Below are 18,392 nucleotides of genomic sequence, written 5' to 3' on the forward strand. Positions count from 1 at the left end.
CCTAGCTTAGCGTACTGCAGAAACGGACCTTCTTTCTTCTTTTTGAACATTCCAAGTTTTTGCCTAACTCAGGCCTATGTAACATTTCTCTCTCTCTCCCTCACTCTTCACAAGGCTGGCTCCTCATCTTTCATGATTCAGCTTAAATGTCACCTTTTCAGAAAGCTCTTCCATAATCACTCTACATAATACCTAATATAATAACTAATATCCACCTTACCCTTGCCCTCTACCAACACCCATCTGTGTCCTAAAAATGTCCTAGACTTTTTTCTACACTAACTGAAGCTGTAGCACTTACCACCCTCTAGTACATACATATTTTGTCTCTTATCTTTATTGTCTAACTCCTGCCGCTAGAATGTAAGCTTTTCATGGATGAGTTTTTCATCTAGTTGGCTCTTTTCTGTATACCCACTACCTAGAACAAGACTTGGCCGATGGTAGGCACTCAATAAATATCTGTGAATGAATGGAATGAAAACTCTTTTCCTCTTTGTCTCATGTAGCTATTCTCAATAAACACAGCCAGACTGGCCTGGTTTTCTTAAATAGATTCTGACAGTTTTACTTGGCAGCTCATGAAGCGGGACTGCTATGGGGCTTTGTTCAGCAAATGGACTTCAAGTTACCTTCCCAGGGCCCAAGCTTCTCTGGGACGTTTATTTTCTGGGAAATCAGGCATCAGTCAGATATGTTAAATAGTGTTTCCTAGTGGTTCGTTCGTTAACTCTCTTGGCTAGGACACAGGGGCAAATGGGGTCAGGGTCTTGTTCAAGTATCAGGTTGGCTTTCCCCCGCTCCTCACCATAAGCCACACCCCTGGGGTAAATTGGCTTTCAGGGAGGACAGGCCCGGAGAGACTAGAGGTTTTAACCCTGTTCCATTCCTGGATTGCCAGGGTCATCCCTTGCTGGTATTAAGTCAAGTCCGGGGATGTCTTGCGAAAAGAACAGTATGTGTAGTGAAGGACTGAAAAATGCACTGCCAAGTCACCACCTTCCAGTAAGAGCCTGGGAGCGAGAAAGGAGCAGGTCTCCCAGCCCAGCGATCCCAGGAGGCATTTACGGAGGTCTGGTTTGCACACAGCGCTACCCTGAAGGTAACAGTGGAGAATCCCTGTACCGCCCTCTGACTTGGAGAGAACCAGGTCGGGGCTGAATACTTCCTTGGAAAGGAAACGGCACCAGCCCTCTTGAGCAGCCAGTCTTCCTGACAGAGTTGCTTGCATCCCTGGTCTCCACTGCCTCACTCTCTGGTCACCCTTCTGGACTCGCTGTCTTTCCAGCTTCTTCCCATGCTCTTTCATTCTCCCTCTGTCCAGCTTGGGCAGGTCTTTCTATTCTTGAATGTTACAGGTATTTGGAGCCCCAGACCTTTGCACGTGATGTGCCATCTGTACTCTGATAAAAAAGACACTCAGTTAATGTTATCTACTTCTCTTTTGCATTTCAGCCTCTCACTACCTCCTGGCTTCTGTTTTCACATATTGAGTGACCCAAACTATGTTTGCCAATGTGATCAAAGATGTACTTACTTGTTTCTAAATGCAGAGATTAATGTAGAGAGAATTGATATCTTATGATTGAGTCTTCTGACTTCCTATCCAAGAACACTATTGTCCTTTCCATTTCTTAAGTCTTCTTTTGTGTCCTTGAGGAACATTTTAAACTTCTCATCATATAGGTCTTGGGTATTTCTTAGTAAGTTTGTTCTTGGGAATTTATCTGTTTTTGTTGCCCCTATAAATAGTGTTTTTCCCACTATACCTAATTGATTGCTATTTGTGTACAAAAAAGCTATTAATTCGTATAATTGCATTCTTATTTTATTTATCATGGATTTGCCATTTGATACTCTTGGGGTTTCCAGATACATGGTCTTATCTACCAACAGTGATACTTTATAACTCCTCCTTTCCAGTTTTGACATCACTAACTCCCTCCTTCCAATGCATTGACTAACACGTCTAGAACAATATTAGGTGTGTTGACAGTGGACATCTTGTCTTGCTCTTGCATCTAGTAAGAATGCTTCCATTGTTTCCCCACTGAGGGGGAAGCTGGCTTTTTGGTGGTCCATAAATTTCTGGAATCTGCCTACTTCCCTCTATTTCTACTGTTTATCCTGGTCCAAGACACTGTCATTTTTCACCTGTAATAACTCCCAATTTCCATTTTCATTCTTGCTTTGACCAGTTCACTCTCCACGCAACACCTAGTGGAGAAATATAAAAATCTGATTGTGTTGTTTCTCTCTTAAGACACTCCAGTGGCTTCCTGTCACTTTTAGGAGAAAGCCTAAAGTCCTGAACGAGACCCATAAGGCTCTGCGTGATTTGACCTCCACGCATGCATTTCCAGTTTCACTGTGTACCTTCTCTTACTTACCACCATCCTGCTCATGCAGACCTTTCAATTCCTTGAATGTGATAAGTATTTTCCACCTGCAGACTTTGCACATCCTGCTCTGTCTCTGCTCCTTTGCTTCCATCATCCTACTTACTCTTTGAATTTGCACTTCTCACTGACTTTCTCAGGAAAGTCTTCCCTAACATGTTAGACCTAACATACTCTCACCGCACCCGCTCCTTTTCTTCTACAATCCTTTTCACTGTAGCATATTTACATACAACTATTTATAGAACCTTTATTGTCAGTCTTTCCTGGTGGATTGAGAATTATGCTAGTGCCTAATGCACTGCCACTTCTCAACAATTATTTATTAGGTAAATAAATGAATATAAATTATTCAAAATGTATTAAAGATACAAGGATTGCCTCTCTCTGTTCTTATATAAGAAATATCTCAGGTTCTGAGACTGGTGTATTTGCAGGAGAATATGGGATAATATCAAAGCAAACGGATTAGAAAGTGAGTACATAGTACATATTGTTATACTAGAGAGAAAAGAAATTATCAAAGACCACTGAGGTCATGACTAAAGGGCTCCAGAACCAACTTTGAAGATTTTCCCAGTGGCTAAAGATGGAATAATTTGTGTAAGAAAAATAACTACAATAGATTAAAACACATCAGATATGTTTACCTCTTCTGATGCTAAGAAAATAAAAATTAAAACTCACAGTTAATTTCCTGGAGGATGGAAAGGAATCAGTTCACTCTTTTGAAAACTGGTAATAAAGAGAGAAAAAAAGTTAAGCATTTATTCTGCCTTTCCTTTACCTATGGATAACTGAATAGCTAATGAGAGGTAGTACCATTTTTTAATGCATATATTCCAACTAGTAAAGAAGAAAATGATAGAATATCAGTTTTATAGTCTAAAATGAATTAATGGTTCTAGGCAATTATTAGCATCATTCTCTGATACTTCAACTAAATAGAAGAATACAACACAACATCTAAAAATATCTTTGGGGCTTCCCTGGTGCCTCAGTGGTAAAGAATCTCCCTACTAAAGGAGCAGACGGATTCAGTCCCTGATCCAGGAAGATCCATGTGCCATGGGGCAACTAATCCTTTGCACCACAACTATTGAGCCTGCGCTCGAGAGCCGGGGAGCCGCAACTTCTGAAACCCACATGCCTAGACCCTGTGCTCCACAACGAGAGAAGCCACCACAGTGAGAAGCCCTGTACCACAACTAGAGAAAAGCCCTCACAGCAATGAAGGCCAAGGACAGCCATAAATAAATAAATAAATAAATAATTGTTTTTTAAATGTCTCACAAGCCGCTAGGTCCAACTACCCAACTACAGAAAGTAAAGGGGACAGAGTAACATGTTAAATTTCCAATGGGTATGCAATGAATAAAGTCCAGGCTCTGGAAGGCTTTTCAGAACAGAAGACCTGATTTCCTCTACAAAAAGTTGTGAGGAATAAAAAGAGAGATGGAAGAGCACTTACAGATTTAAAGACTTCAAAGATACATCAACCAATGCATTGTATGGACCTTGTTTGGATGACTGCGTATTTGAAGATATTAAGGAATTGTTGGGGATTTTTTTAGGCATTATAATGATATTGTGGTTAATATTAGTTTATAAAAACATCCTTATCTTTTAGAGATACATAGGAAAATATTTACAGATGATATGGTGTCTGGAGTTTGTTTCAAGTTAATCCTGATGGAGACAGTGAGTAGTGAAATAAATGAAACAAGACAGGCTCTGATTTGATCATTATTAAGACTGCTCGGTGAGTACTTGGGAATTCATTATATGAATCTGCTACTTTTGTATATGCTCAAAAACTTCAATAACAATAACAGGTAAAAAAAATGATAAAGAAAGGGACATTATATCTGGGTTAATGCCTAGATTGTAGGAGGCATTTTAATGAATGAATGAATAAAGTAATTAATTTGGCTGCACCAGGCCTTATTTGCAGCACATGTGATTTTTGTTCTTTGTTGTGGCATGTGGGGTCTTTAGCTGCAACCTGTGAGATCTAGTTCCCAGATCAGAATCAAACCCAGGCCCCCTGCATAGAGTGCAGAGTTTTAACCACTGGACCACCAGGGGAGTCCCAGAGGTATTTTAAAAAGAACACAAGTCTGGTTATTGAATGTCTAAATCTTGACAGCTGGAGGCTTAAAAGAACAGTTGTGCCTCACTGGCTGTGGGAAGCTAGGGGCAGAGTTCACTTCAGAAGCCCAGGGCCTTCCGTCCTGGTTACAACCAGATGATCCAGCTGGCAGGAACAGTATGAAATGACAACAAATATTTATTCCATTTTAGGATTGTCCTGTACTACTTGGATTTCCAAGAAGAAACTTGGATACAGGGCAATCCTCTTCATCCAAGCCTTTAAAACTTTTGGCTCCCTTTCCAGCACTGTCACAATAATGAGCAGCAAAATTCATGAGAGTAAAATAGATTTTTATTGAATGGAGGAAAAGAAAACAACTATTCAGTGTAGACCAGTGATGTTCAATAGAACTTTCTACTATGATGAAAGTTTTGTATCACCACAGTTTAATGTGGTGGCCAATAGCTACATATGGCTACAGAGCACTTGAAATGTAACTAGTGTGACTGAAGAAACAAATTTTATTTTTTTTAATTTTCTTTTATTAATTTTCCAATATTTATTTATTTTTATTTATTTGGCTTTACCGGATCTTAGTTGTGGCTCATGGGGTGTTCTATCTTTGTTGCAACATGTGGGATCTTTTTTTTTTTTCCAGTTGCTGCATGTGGGATCTAGTTCCCTGACCAGGAATTGAACCCAAGCCCCCTGAATTGGGAACATGAAGTGTTAGCCACCGGACCACCAGAGAAGTCCCAAGAAACAAATTTTAAATTTCCTGTGACTAGCAGCTACTGTATTAGAGGGCACAGTTTGACTCTATGGTATATCTGTATTTAGAGGGATCTAAACTCATCTTTATTAAAAAAAAACTATTTATTTAATACATTTTTGACTGTGCTGGGTCTTTGTTATTGCCCTCAGGCTAGTTGCAGTGAGTGGGGCTACTCTCTACTGGGGGTGTGTGGGTTTCTCATTGTGGTAGCTTCTCTTGTGGAACCCAGGCTCTAGGTGCACAGGCTTCAGTAGTTGCCCGACACGGGTTCAGTAGTTGTGGCACATGGGCTTATTTGCTCTCTGGGCTCTTCCCAGATCAGGGATCAAAGCTATGTCCCCTGCACTGGCAGGCAGATTCTCATCCACTGTACCACCAGGGAAGTCCTAAACTCCTCTTTAGGGAGATAAAGATTTTATTTCGGAAAGAATTTGAGAGAAAAGAGACCTCCCTGCAGAGAAGTGAGGACAGAAGCAAAGTCCTGACTGTAATTTGTGTCTCTCTTTCAAGATATCCCTTGCCATCTCTGTTCTACCCAAGGCTCGGTTATTGGAGCCAATGAATTTTTTCCTTTTTGATTAATCCAGTTTATGATGGATTTCTACCCTAGTTTCTTACCATCCTAGCAAATTGATTCCACTTTTCCATTTAATCTTGTCATTTGTGTTTTGCATACCTATTTTTATATAGATTGTATTCTTCAGTGTACAACTTTATATTCTGCCTTTTCACTTGTTGTCAATACTTCATATTTCTCCACAGCTGACAAAATGGCCGCAAGTTAATAATTCTAAGTTAATATACCACAGCCCCACAGTTTACCAACTGTAGAATATTTAGATTATTTGCTTCCCCTCCCCTTTTTATTGTATTTAACATTACAGTGACCAAATTGGTGTATGTAGTCTTATTTTCCTGTTGAATTAATTCTCAAGTTGAATTCCCAGGAAGGGGATTGTTGAATCAAAGATCATGAATACTTTCATGGTTTTTGGTACAAAAGTATGTATTTTTTTTACATTTAGAAAAAGTTTACTTAGTTGTCAAGTTTAAAGGAAATGTCAGAGTCTTTAATGGCGAGAGGCTTGAGTCACTTCCTCCTGACTAAATTTCTATCTCTTGGCTCTGTTTTCAGGGCAAATGGGGCTTGCTGCTCATCTAGAACTCCTAGGGAGGGAGGAAGAGCCTGAGGCCACAGTACCTGGCTGTGTGCGGTTTTTCTCTGCCCAGGAATGGAGCTCTGAGGTATGGTATAGGGTTCTCATGAAAGAAAGAGAGGGTAATGGAAGGAACTGGAAGCATCAGGAGGGGATTTCAACATACCGAGTTTTCCCTACCCAAAGCCAGATTCAGAATCTCATCAAGGTGAGCAACCCTCCACAAGAGATTCTGGTACCAAGTTCCTAATAAGTCCTCTTATTTTTAATCCTCCTATTTTTTCTTCATAGTGCTTATTATTATTGCAAATTATTAATTATGCAATTCATTGTCTCATTCCTGGTAATTTAAACTTAAGAATTAATTCTTAAGAGGGAATTCACCTAAGAATTAGGCTTCCCTGGTGGCTCAGCAGTAAAGACACTGCCTATGATGCTGGAGGTGCAGGTTTGATCCCTGGGTCGGGAAGATTCACTGGAGAAGGAAATGGCAATCGCTCCAGTATTCTTGCCTGGGAAATCCCAGGGAGAGAGGAGCCTGGTGGTCTGTAGTGCATGGGGTCGCAAAGAGTCAGACACGACTTTAGGGACTGGATAGCAACAACAGCAAACCTAAGAATTAATTCAACAGGAGAAAGCTACATTCATTGTATTGTCTATAAGTTCCACGAGAGCACAGATATGTGACTTTGTTCACCCACATATCCTAAGTCGCCAAAATGGTGCCTGACACATAGATACTGAAAAAAAATTTTTTTAATGAATAATAATCGAATTAGCATAATAAAAGAAACCAGGTGAACTATGTTCCTTAAATTTAATTGACCATGGATCTATTTTTTTTCAAATCCAAGGTAACATTCAAAGGTACACACTTGGGAAATGCCAGGTCTATGTATTAGGGAAAAGTATCAACAAGAGGTGAGAAGTAGCCCTGTGTATTCCACAGGAATTTTGTGCCCCTTGGAATTCTCCTATTGAGCTGCTGCAAGCACTAGGAGCACAACAGAGATGAACCCTAACGATTTGACTGACTTGAAGGGAATTTTGTTGAAGTAAGTTGATCACCACAGCACTTTGATAATCAGGTGGAAGTTTAATAGTTCTGGTTAGTGTTCTCTTGAAAATTTGTAGCTTGTGGATCATTGAGCAGTTTTACAAGCCAGTCCATTAAACTGTTTTAGAAGACATCTCCAAGATACTTCGTAGGGAAGTTTCTTTGTGAGCATTTTCCCAGTACCGATGTATACTGAAGTTAAATGAGTCTTCTGCATATTTTAAAAGATTAACATATCCAAATAAAAAGATTAATTAATTCATAGAAACTCTCTGACTATAAAAGTGAGAAATTATTCTGGTGTTGAGTCACTGTGAGTATAAAGAGCTCTAGATTAGGAATCTAGATTAGTTGAGACACCTGGTTCTAATTCCAGCTCTGCTCCTAAAGAACCTGCTTGATCTTTCTGAGCCTCAGGGAACCCTCCTATAAAGCGATAGATTGAATTTAAAAGACTGCAATTTGCCCTCCTGCTCAGATAGCCCGTGGTGCTTATCCGAAAGCACATTTGGTCTCTAGGAACGGCATAAGTAGCTGTGAACAGGAAGAACTCGTTAATACAGGCATTGCTGTGGCTACTACAGCTTCCAGAGCCATTACAGAGACGTAGATGCTAACGTACAATGTTCAAATTTCACCACTTAAATCACAGTTCAGCTGAGGGATTCCAATGGCCCTCACAGAATAGACCTGAGTAAGGCCCACCTGTGGTTAATGCTGGCTGAGAAGAAAAGTGAAATGTGATGAAAGATACACTGAAATTAACCTGAAGTAGTGTTGCTATTTGCAGGTCTCTAGTAGGACCACTTCACTTAGCAGCTTTGTCCTGTGACCTTATAAGTGTCTCTTGAGCTTCCAGCACTGGATTTTCCCCTCAGATACATTTCCCCTGTACTGCTTATCTTGTAAAATTAACTACTGTGTTACAGATGCATGAGCCAAAGCTAATTTTATAAGAAACTTGAGTGAGACGAAATCAATCTTTCAAGGTCCCTGAAATCCTGAGATCACAAAGAAAGGGCTGAAGAAGTAGTTTCTGGCTTTTAGCTTTCGATTTCCTTTTTAGTTTCAGTTTTCTTTTTCTGAAACCCTCTCTCCAGAACTTCCATGGCATATATAGATGCTTATAAACAAAACAATTACGAATACTATGCTGTTGGAAAGGTCACAGCCCTGGCAGCCAGCAGCCACTGCCAGGCTGGCTTGTTAGTGGAAATTTACAAATGATAATGGGGCTGCCACTTTAGCTTTAAGAGCTACTCCCCCTTGGGGACCTGAAACTATGTAGTCACCAAAACAGCAAAAAGTGGTAAATTATTTGATTTACTGCAAGGAGCCCTATTGATCAAATTCATTTAAGGTAATTAGTTTATTTTACAGATAATCATAGTTTGGCAACCATACACACTTTAGCACTTACAAGTGGTCAGATTTAATTATTGTTGAGTTACGAAATCATGGGCTATGCCCATCACTGTAAGCCCAATCTTAAAGCATGTACAAGCTTAAAATTCTAAGAATTGCTTTCAGTATCTCTCCTGTTTATGAGATTTTATGTGCATGTTTTTGTTATGTAAAACTCAAGTCTAATGACTGTTTTGAAAAGATCTAGGCAAAGGGTCATGACAACAATTCAGCTATTTAGCACAACTCTGTAAACAAATCACCAGAGAAAGGCTTAAAGTGAGGTAATAATTCCGGCTCATTGTCAGTGAATAAACACCAGGCATCCATAGACATGTTTAATTAATTCTTGCACTCTCTTCAAATACAAATTAACACAAAATAACATTTTGTGACTTGGAGGTAATTGTTCACAAGGCTGAACTGTGTATCTTCAGGAAATGTATAATTTAAGTGTGGATTTAGGTATGGAACATACAAGACTCTAAATAAATATTTTGAAATGAACATTTATTTCACAGAAAAAGCAGATGAAGTTGAGAATAAATGATGGCAAGGCAGACACCAGAAACAAGTAACAACACTCTCCAACTGTGCCCTGCTAGAGGTATAAACAAACTTCCCTCTTAGCATCAAGGATGGGCAATGTAAACCAGATGGGAGGACAAGCTTCACAGAGACAGGGAAATGATTCTGAGTTCTTCTAGGAAGATGACTACTGTTCTGATTAATAGAAGAGGTGGGAGGCAGAGGAAGCATTACAGTTAGAGGAACATCAGAGGCAGAGAGGAGTGAAAAGCACGACCTGGGTGAATGGGAATGATAGAAGGTGGGGCTGAAACTGGGCTAGGGACTCATTTTGAGCAGTGTTGAATGTTAACCTAAAAGTGAATCTATCAGAGAAAGATAACTTTTCCCCCCATTTTGGTGTCTTCACTTTTTCAAATTGAAAAATAAAAATAAATCATTATAAATATTAAATCTGTGAAAAGTAATGAAAAACACTGTGGAAAATAGAAAGTTAGCCTCTCACAATTCCACAGCCCCAGAGAGAACCATTGTTAGGGCAAATGGGTATTGTTAAAGTCTTGACAAGTATTGCTAAGTTGCCCTCTGAAAAGTCTGTATCTATGAATACTTGCACCAATAATGGAGGCGGTCGCTTGTTTTCTCACATATTTGCCAACATTGGTTATTGCCAATCTTGTAGGAAAAAAAAAAAGACATTTCATTCTTGAGCATCGTTTTGTTTTGGCCATTTGATTTTTTTTTTTTTTTGCCTCTAATTTGAAATGCTTCCTTTATCGTAACTCACCAGTGCATCTCCTGTACCTAGCCATATGAAGCACTGAATAAATGAAGACATGTAATAAATAGGAATGATGCATTTCTGCTCTTTTGAAGAGAAAAATGCTATGATCATACCTAGGCTTTAAGACCACAGTTCTGGTGGGATTACGGAGAAAGGACTGAGAGCAGAAAGCTAATAAATTCAGAGTATAGTTAGAAAATCTTTAAAACATTCTAGGTAAGAAAATGATGAACACCTTACCTAGGGTAGTGCCAATGGGGGTGAAAAATGGAAATGAATCTACAGAGTATTACAAGAGTGGAACTGAGGACTTTGTATCCATTTAGGACTTCCCAGGTGGCACTAGTAGTAAAGAATCTGTCTGCCAATGCAGGGGATGCAAGAGATGAAGGTTCGATCCCTGGGTGGAGGAAATACCCACTCCAGTATTCTTGCCTGGGAAATCCCATGGGCAGAAGAGCCTGGTGGGCTACGGTCCATGGGACCACAAAGAGTTGAACGTGACTGAGTGAATGAGCATACAAGATGGAAGACAAGGAGGTAATAAAGAAGACTGGAATTTCTGGCTTGGGTGCTTGAGTGGATTTACATACAGTTAATGGGAATATGGATCCAATAAAGAGGAGTAACTTTTTTGAAGAGAGTTGTGAATGACTCCATTTTATATGTTAAGTGGGACCTGCTTCCTTCTATTTTATCTATGACTCTATTCTCATCCCCATAATTGCCAGTTATGTAAGTGTTCCATCAGTTTCCCCTATTTTTGAACTTTTGATTTCCACTAGAGTTCTATACCTAAAAGCATGTTCAAGTTGCCCCTTTCCTCAACTATACCATTATTATAGTCTCTCCTTTATTACCCCCATTGACCTGACCTTTCTTTTGTAACCACCCTTATGCATGCATTAATTTATTCACTTATTTAATTAATATTTATGGAGAGCTTTCATACACCAGGCATGGTTCTACATGATGGGAAACATCAGTAAATAAAAGAGACAAAAATCCCTGCTTCCTTGGAGGTCACATACTTATTCTACTTACTCATTATTTCCTTCTTATCTGCTTCCATCATTGTCCTGGAATTGTTCTGAAAGTTGACACTGATTTCAACGCTGTGAAACCAAAGTGCCATTTCTTGGTTTCTTTGACCTCTCTGCAGCACTTGACGTTGTTGGCAGCTCTCTATTTCTTTAGTTTAACTCTTGTTATCTCCACCTCTTCTGCTTTTCTATCTCTTGAAATGCTTCATTTAGGTTTCCTTCTCTGCCTTTCTTCCATTCTTTCCTCCCCCCTTCCTACTCATGTTTTAAGGACTTGCTCTCAAATATGACATTCTAACTTGTATTATACCATATACCCAAGTTATGTGTTTTTTTTTTAAATAAATGTATATGTTTTTGAATGTGTTGGGTCTTTGTTGCAACGCAAACTTTTCTCTAGTTGCAGCAAGCGGGGCTATTCTCAAGTTACAGTATGCAGGTTTCTCATTGCAGTAGCTTTTCTTGCTGTGGAGCATGGGCTGTAGGGTGCACTGGCTTCGGTAGTTATAGCACATGGGCTCAGTGGTTGTGGTTAATGGGCCCTAGAGCATAGGCTCAGTAGTTGTGGGGCATGAGCTTAGTTGCTCAGTGGCATGTAGGATCTGCCAGGCCCAGGGATCGAGCCCTGTCTCCTGCTTGGCTGGCAGGTTCTTTACCAGTGAGCCACCAGGGAAGCCTGGGTATACATTTCATCTAGACCACTGTTTCCTAAAAGGTGTTCCATGCAACAGAAGTTCTTTGGGTTGTTAATAGATGTTAAAAGAGTCCTGTGGTAAAATACTTCAGGGAAAACATTGGGGTAAACACTGGGCTTCTCCATAGTGGTACTTCTTGGAGCAATTAATATGCCAATGAGAATTATGAATCACCTACAGAATGAATGTGTCTCCCTCATGTCTTGGAGCATAGAACATTATTTTTGAGTTGTATCTTGTAGGACTTCTGAAGAACACACTTTAGGAAATATTATATTAGACAATAAGCTCTTTGAATGCCAAGACCTTATCATATATATTTGTTCATGCACTCCCCAGAGGGGATTCCCCCAGTGGCTCTGTGGGTAAAGAATCCACCTGCAATGCAGAAGTCACAGGAGACGCAGGTTCGATCCCTGGGTAGGAAAGATCCTGTGGAGAAGGAAATGGCAACTCACTCCAGGATCCTTGCCTGGAGAATCCTATGGATAGAGGAGCCTACAGTCCATAGGGTCACAAAGAGTGAAACACAACTGAAGCGACTGAGCATGCACCCATGCACTGACTTCTACCAAGCATGGGTACGACAGGTACAACCAAGCCTGATGCTGGAGGAGTTCAGACTTGACCGATCAGTCATGGACAATTGAAGGTTAAGGACAGTTGCATAATCTAGTAAGGACAGGATTAAATTCCTCTTTCCAAACAGAGCTACTGCTCAACCACCTGTGTCATCCACACTCCTCAGCTGAGATAGAACCAGGTTGGCTCTGAATCTACTCGGCACAGGTTCTATGACATTTACTACATGGTTGAATACGAATATTAAGGCTGTGGGGTAATCCAATAGTTCTGAGCTGGAATAAATATCCTATATCCAAGAATCACCAGCAATAGACATCTACCTGTCTAGAAATTAGTGAAAGTAGGTTATGAAGTGGGCAGCTTACTGTAGCCTCAGGAAATTTGGCTGAGCCCAAATAACCGGGTCAAACTTGCTTTCACAATCTTTAGTAAGGAATCAAAGCTACTCAGAAAAAATGACCAAAATTCACGTCACATCATGGCCATAACCATCACCCCAAATTGTCTTATTTATTATAAGATCCCAAAATGAACTTCATCCCCATCCCTTTCTATTTTTAATTCCATATAAATACTTATTAAAAACATGAATACAGATACTTTTCTCACAAAATTATCTTACTTCTGTACATTGTCTTACTTCTTTTAAAGATATTATCAGGCTGTGATTCCAGATCTTCAGCAGAGCAGGAACAAGACTCTGATACACAGCCAGCAGTAGACTTCCTTGGGGCACATTCAGTGCCTGTCAGTATGACTTTTCCTTCATATTATTCTTACTTATATCTTTCTGCTTGGTAATCGCTATGGAAAATCTAGTGTTCAATTTCCCCTATTATCTTAATTCATTCATTTGCCAAATATTTATCGAGCATCTACTTGAGAAGACTCTTGAGACTGCAAGGAGATCAAACCAGTCAATCCTAAAGGAAATCAGCCCTGAATCTTCTTTGGAAGGATTGATGCTGAAGCTGAAGCTCTAATACTTTGGCCACCTGATGTGAATAGCCAATTTGTTGGAAAAGGCCCTAATGCTGGGAAAGATTGAAGACAAAAGGAGAAGGGGGCGGCAGAGGATGGGATGGTTAGATAGCATTACTGATGCAATAGACATTACTGATGCAATAGACATTACTGATGCAAATTCCGGAAGATACTGAAGGACAGAGGAGCCTGGTATGCTGCAGTCCATGGGGTCTCAAGGAATTGGACATGACTTAGCAACTGAACAACAACAAAACGTTCCAAATGCTGACCTAGACTCTGGGGATTAAGCAATGAACAGAGTCCCTGCCCTCATGGAGCTTATGTTCTAGTTCAACTCAGTTCAATCACCCAGTCATGTCTGACTCTTTGTGAACCCATGGACTGCGGCACAAAGTCCTGATAGACAGGCTTCCCTGTCCATCACCAACTCCCAGAGCTTATTCAAACTCATGTCGGTTGAGTTGGTGATGCCATCCAACCATCTCATCCTCTGTCGTCCCCTTCTCCTCCCACCTTCAATCTTTCCCAGTATCAGGGCCTTTTCTAGTGAGTCAGTTCTTCGCATCAGGTGGCCAAAGTATTGGAATTTCAGCTTAAGCATCAGTCCTTCCAATGAATATTCAGGACTGATTTCCTTTAGGATAGACTGGTTTGATCTCCTTGCAGTCCAAGGGACTCTCAAGAGTCTTCTCCAACACCACAGTTCAAAAGCATCAATTCTTTGGCTCTCAGCTTTCTTTATGGTCCCACTCTCACATCCATACGTGACTACTGAAAAAAACATAACTTTGACTAGATGGATCTTTGTTGGCAAAGTAATATCTCTGCTTTTAATATGCTGGCTAGATTGATCATAGCTTTCCTTCCAAGGAGCAAGTGTCTTTTAATTTCATGGCTGCAGTCACCATCTGCAGCGGTTTTGGAGCCCAAGAGTGAAACACTTTATGTTCCAGAGATGGAAGCAAATGATAAGCAAACAGATAGCAATAATGGTGGTAAGTGCTATATATAATAGAAAGGGTCAGGGGCTAGAGGGTGACTAGGTTGTTAGGGTGGTTGGGTGACCAGGTCCCTCAGAAGTCATCATATTTTATCAGAGATCTGAAAGCAAGAGGAAACTATAGATATCTAGGGGAAGGATATTCTGGACAGAGGGAACAATAAGTACAAAGGCTCTGAGATGCAAATATGCTTGGTGTATAAACAATAGCAAGGAAGCCAGTATGCAATCCAGTGTACAGAGGAACTTCATGGGAAAGGAGGTTATAAAAAAAGGTGAGGGGAAAGCAGGAGACCAGATGGCGAAGGCCTTGTAGGCCTCAATAACAACACTAGGAACCTGTTTCAGGCTTGAGAGTAGGGGAGCTACATGACTGATTTAAATGTAAAAAGGAACATTCAACCAGCAATTCCACTCCAGGATACATATCCAAAGAAAACAAAAACAGTAATTTGAAAAGATAAATGCACTCCAATATTCATAGCAGCATTATTTATGATAGCCAAGATATGGAAGCAACCGAGAGATGATGACAGCTCATACAAGGAAGATGAGATTAGGAAGGGAAATCAGATTCATGATAGATTATGAATGTACAAACAACAGGACCTGCTGATGACCTGGATGTGGGCTGTGAGTAAAAGCCAGGAAACGATGATGAGTTTTTAGCCTAAATAACTAGGTGAATGGTGATGCCACTTACTGAAATGGAGACTACTGGTAATGGAACACATTTTGCTGTGCAGGGAATTGAGAATTCTTCAAAGGACGTGTTAGAGTTGTGATTCTTATTAGATATTCAAGTGGAGATGTTTGTGTAGGAGTTGGATATAAAAGCCTATATATATAAATCAGAGGAATGATGTGCTTTGAAGATCCAGTTTTGAAGTCAACAGTATTTCAAAGGCATAGAAAACCACAAGGTAGGATGCGGTTACTTAGAGAAGGAGCGTGGCTATGGAAGAGACAAGAAGGGAGCTGAGAGCTGGACCCTGGAACACTCCAACAGAGTCTGGAGCTGGAGGAGAATCATTATAGGTGCCCTGAAACCCAAGTGAAGAAGGTAGCTCTTCAAAGAGAGAAGGATTACCTGTGTATTTAACACTATTGTTATGTACATGTAATCTATGATGCCATATAGTGAGGCTGCTGAATTTTAATATAAAAATTCTGGATTTATAAGAATTAAGCCTGATGAAAAGCAAAGATAAGCATATGTACCAGATGTTTTGGGAGAGTGCTAGTTTTCACCCAATTTTTCAAGAATAATTAATAACATTCACCTTTACTTTCAAAAGTACTCCAATTTAAATAATAAATTATATGATCCTCCTAACTATAGCGAAAACAGAATTTGTGGCAAATAATGTTTTTAGGAATCTGTGCTTCAGAACTATCACAAGTAATGGCTCAATAGAATTTGTTAATTCAAAAAAGTTTTGCTTTATTCTAAGAACTCTAGCTCAAGACAGTTTCCGACCCATACTCTATCTCCTGTTTCAGACTCTCTAGGTAACAATGTGTGTCACAGAATTTTTTCCTTGATTCTTTCTTCTTCTTTACTAATTTTAACCATAAAGCATGCTCAATGAAGAAAACATCATAAACACAGAAGAGTATGAAGGGAAAAAAAACCATAATTTCAATAACCAGAAAAGTGCAGTTATTTATTTAAACAACAACAATATTATAATTTCAGCTTTTCTTACTGATCTGCACAACAGACCATAGATTTTTCAGAATTAAACTTTTAATTTTTAGGTCGTTGTAGATCCTTATGTGGTTATAATAAATAACACAGATCGATCCCGTGACCTTTTTGCCCAGTTTCCTCCAATGTTAACATCTTGCAAAATTAGAGAACCAGGATATCTTTTTGCGGGGAAACAAGTTTTTAACATACAAAATCCAATTCACCAGTTTTTTCTTTGCTAGAATGGCTGAGAACTCTTTGCCTCAACTTAGATCCCAAACATTTTCTTCTATTTTTTTCTAAAAGTTTTATTGTTTTATGTATTACATTTAAGTTCAAGATTTATTTTGAGTTAATTTTTTACAAAATGTGAGACTTAGATAATAATTTAGTACTTTTCCTATGGATGTACAATTATTCCAGCTTTTGTTGGAAAGACTATCTGTTTTAAGTTCAATTGCTTTTGCAGCTTTGCCAAAATTCAGTTGAGCATATTTATGTGTCTATTTCTAGGTTCTCTATTCTGTTCTATTGATCTATGTATCAATAGATACATAATATTGATTGTTGTAGTTGTGTAATGAAGTCTTGAAATAGAGTAGACTGATTCCTCCAATTTTATTTTTCTTTTCAAAATTGTTTTAACAATTCTAGATCCTTTGCGTTTACATATAAATTTTGGAATAATCTTGTTTAGTTACCAAAAAACCTTGCTGGGATTTTGATAGGACTTGCACTGAGCTTATATATCAATTAAGGAGAGAACTGACATTTTTACTTTGTTGAGTCTTCCAACCTATAAACACTGTATATTTCTCCAATTATTTAGATCTTTTTTATTTCTTTTATCAGTGTTTGACACTTTTCAGCAAACAAATCCTCTATGTGTTTTGTTAGACTTACATCTTATTTCATTTTTTTTTTTTTAAATATATATTTATTTATTTATTTGACTGCATGAGGTCTTAGTTACAGCACATGGGATCTTGTTCCCTGACCAGGGTTTGAACCCGGGCCCCCTGCATTGGAAGCACAGAGTCTTAGCCACTGAACCACCAGGGAAGTCCCCATCTTATTTCATTTTTAAGGGATCAATTATGAGTAGTATTGAGTTGCAAATTTTGGTGTTTACATATTTACTGCCAGTATATAAAACTGCAATTAATTTTTGTGTTTATCTTATATCCTGTGAGCTTGCTGAACTCACTTATTAGTTTTAAGAGGGTTTTTGTTTTTATTTTCGTAGATTCCTTGGGATTTTCTATGTAGACAATCATGTCATCTGCAAATAGGGAGAATTTTATTCCTTCCTTTCTGATCTATATACTTTTTATTTCCTTTTTCCTCCTTTCTATTTTTTGCTTTATTGAATTGGCTAGGACTTCTAGCACTGTGATGAATGAGCGATACTACTGAACAACGTTTCCTTGTTTGGAATTCTAGGGAGAAAATATTTCAGTTCAGTTCTGTTGCTCAGTCATGTGTGACTCTTTGCGACCCCATGAACTGCAGCATGCCAGGCTTCCCTGTCCATCACCAACTCCAGCGGCTTGCTCAAACTCATGTCCATCAAGTCGGTGATGCCATCCAATCATCTCATCTTTTGTCGTTTCCTTCTCTTCCCACTTTCAATCTTTCCCAGCATCAAGGTCTTCTCAAATGAGTCAGTTCTTCGCATCAGGTGGGCAAAGTATTGCAGTTTCAGTTTAAGCATCAGTCCTTCCAATGAATATTCAGGACTGATTTCCTTTAGGATGGCCTGGTTGGATCTCCTTGCTGTCCAAACTCTCGAGAGTCTTCTCCAACACCACAGTTCAAAAGCATCAATTCTTCAGCTTTCAGCTTTCTTTATGGTCCAGCTTTCACATCCATACATGACTACTGGAAAAACCATAGCTTTGACTAGATGGACCTTTACTAGGCAAAGTAATGTCTCTGATTTTTAATATACTGTCTAGGTTGGTCATAGTTTTTCTTCCAAGGAGCAAGTGTCTTTTAATTTTATGGCTGCAGTCACCATCTGCAGTGATTTTGGAGCCCAAGAAAATAAAGTCTGTCACTGTTTCCATTGTTTCCCCAATTATTTGCCATGAAGTGATGGGACCGGATGCCATGATCTCAGTTTTCTGAATGTTGAGCTTTAAGCCAACTTTTTCACTCTCCTCTTTCACTTTCATCAGGAGGCTCTTT

General features: G+C 39.3%; 1 non-coding gene across 1 annotated transcript; it reads right to left on the minus strand.

The window, feature by feature from the left end:
* Window positions 1–17,191: 17,191 nt before the first annotated feature.
* Window positions 17,192–17,264, minus strand: TRNAG-UCC. The gene has a single exon. It is a non-coding gene; the product is annotated as a tRNA-Gly (tRNA).
* Between the last annotated feature and the right edge of the window lie 1,128 nt (window positions 17,265–18,392).

The sequence above is a fragment of the Cervus canadensis genome, chromosome 5, assembly GCF_019320065.1.
Source record: "Cervus canadensis isolate Bull #8, Minnesota chromosome 5, ASM1932006v1, whole genome shotgun sequence".
Lineage (NCBI taxonomy): Eukaryota > Metazoa > Chordata > Mammalia > Artiodactyla > Cervidae > Cervus > Cervus canadensis.